Consider the following 2,687-nt stretch of genomic DNA (forward strand, 5'->3'; position numbering starts at 1 on the left):
TGTAACATTACAGTGATGTGAGTGTGTTTAAAGCAGAGAGTGAAAGGTTCTTCACTGACGCAGCTGCACCATCTGATCCACAGGAAGTGCAGATTTCAGCCCTGATTAGTCACTGAGCAGTTACTATGTACAATACACGTCTCCGCACTTTCACGTGTCACACACTGCAGACCAGACCATATATACATATTTACTCACACAGATAACATGTGTGTGTGTGAGTATACATTTTTATTTCCAATTCACATTTAAGTTCATTATTAATTTTTTTTATTATTATTATTTTTGTTTATTCTGTTAAAATAAATAGAATTCTTGGTTCTGACTGGTCAGATGTTGTTGTTCTGAAATGATTTCACAGACAAACCCCAATAAGAACCTGTTACTCTCCATAGAACCTGAAAAGAGCCCTTGAAGTGTTCTATAAAAAAATGTGTCATCAGGTTCATCTGAGAAAAAAACAGTAAGTCATTCATTTGTGTTTGTGTCACACATCTTCAGGTTCCTCTGCTTGTTCTGTCTTCTAGTCAGTGCTCTGGCCTCTGTCACCCCTCACACACACACACACACACACACACACACACACACACACACACACACACACACACACAAACAAACACACACATTTTCTGAGTCATGAATATGAATCGCTGAGAGAATATTAATGCTGTGTGACACCAGGTTACACACACACACACACACAAACACACACACACACACACACACACACACACACGCTACCTAACCAATGTTCTGTTTCCATTAAGGTTCATTATCATGGTGGATAAACAGCTGGAAATAAATCATGATACTGATACATCGTGTTCTTTATTCACAGAAAAAAACAGAACTGAAAAAGATAAAAGAACAAAACAGAACTGAATAGAATGGAAAAGATTTTCACACTTACACTTTATATTATTTATTTTTATATATGTAATTATTTGAATAATTGTCACCGCCATTATTTAATTTTCCTGTTATTTGTTTCTTTGTATCTTGTAAACATCTGAAACTAAAACCTTCTATTGTCATGAATCCCTGTTTCTTTTGTTCCTTCACACACTGTTTAAACGTCTGACCTTCACTGTTCTGAAATCTGGAACATTTTATACTCAAGTTCACACTCGGGTTCACGTCCTAACTGCAGGTTATTAACCGCTATTTATTACCTCCTAATTAGTAAGAGGTAATTATTAAGTGGTGAAGTCTGACAGGAGAAACTCCCGAGGCAGTGAGACAGTCAGCGTGACATTCAGGAAAAAATACACGTCCTTTAAACGTCCTTGTGGTTTTAATAATATCATCAACCAGAACCTACTGTTTCACCCTCAAGCTGAATCATTAATCCGACACTTTATAGGTAAAAAAACAATGGCAAACTTTTATCCATTTGTAGTTACATTTAATGTAGAGTCACTGAAGTTATAGCAGCTATAAACACCAGCCTCGCTCTCTCACCAGACGCTCTTTATTCTCTCTCAAAGCTAAGATCCCTAAAAACATAGAAAAAAGAAATGAAGTGTAAAAGAAGTGTGAAAGAAGTATAAACTCCTCTCTCCTGAAGATGCTTTAACTCTGACTGGATCACAGAGCTCACACTGGAGACTCCTTCACCTTCATACACAAACGTCTCCCACGAGGAGCATCTTCTGTACATGTCCCGGTGAATGAGCTGTTACTATAGAAACAAGAAGGGATTGGAGTGAGAACATTAATATAAACCTGCTCTACAGAGCTGCTGTTAGAGAGAATTCATCAACACCTTCTGACCAGTCAGAGTCCAGAACTCAGCAGCTCTGTAAAGTGCAGGACTAAAAAAAAAAAACTAATTAAGAAAAAGAAGTGAAGAGGAAAAAACAAACCTCCAAAAATAAAATCTCCAGCATCAGGAGACGTGGTGCTCTCATACTGAGATGATGTTTGTCTCTGCTCTCGGTAGAATAAATGACTTTATTCAGTATTCGGTCAGAGATTTGATTTGAGCTGCTGTGCTGTGAACACTTTATCCTGCTCAGTGTGCAGGTGGATCCACAGTTTATCCAATTACTTCCAGTATATGGCCATTTTTAAAATGATGTGTGTGTGTGTGTGTGTGTGTGTGTGTGTGTGTGTGTGTGTTTACTTTGTATGTATGTATGTATGTATGTATGTATGTATGTATGTTTGTATCAGTAAATAAGTCTGTAAAATTAAAAACCACACATAATAAAAGGCAGGAAGAATTTTTACCCTAAAGGGTTAAAGCAGAACTTTTTCAGTGTAAAAGTCACTTCTTAGAAAGGTGAGGGGATCAGAACAGAATGTTACTGGACGTACACAAACAACCTGCTGACGGCGTTAAGCAGAAATCAACTTCTTAAGAAACTGGGAAAGGTTCCTGAGTAAAAAAAAAGAAATAAATAGAACTGTTTAAAGCCCTGGTGTGATTGGGTCGTTGTTCAGACTGGAGTTGTGTTTTTTTTCCTGGCGAATGGAGGAAGTTCCAGCGTTTCCTAGAGATCCCTCCATTTATAATCCGCTGAATGAGAATGACAATAAAGGCAAAGCGATGTCAAAGGATTTGCTCTGTTTGAGCAGCGACACAGTGTTTAAACAGCATAAACAGGGAGAGCGTCTGGTTTAGGACATTACACAGCTATAAATGATTAGCCAGTCATGCTAGAACCCCAGCTAAGGAGTTTCCG

The sequence above is a fragment of the Tachysurus vachellii genome, chromosome 17 (assembly GCF_030014155.1).
Source record: "Tachysurus vachellii isolate PV-2020 chromosome 17, HZAU_Pvac_v1, whole genome shotgun sequence".
Classification (NCBI taxonomy): domain Eukaryota; kingdom Metazoa; phylum Chordata; class Actinopteri; order Siluriformes; family Bagridae; genus Tachysurus; species Tachysurus vachellii.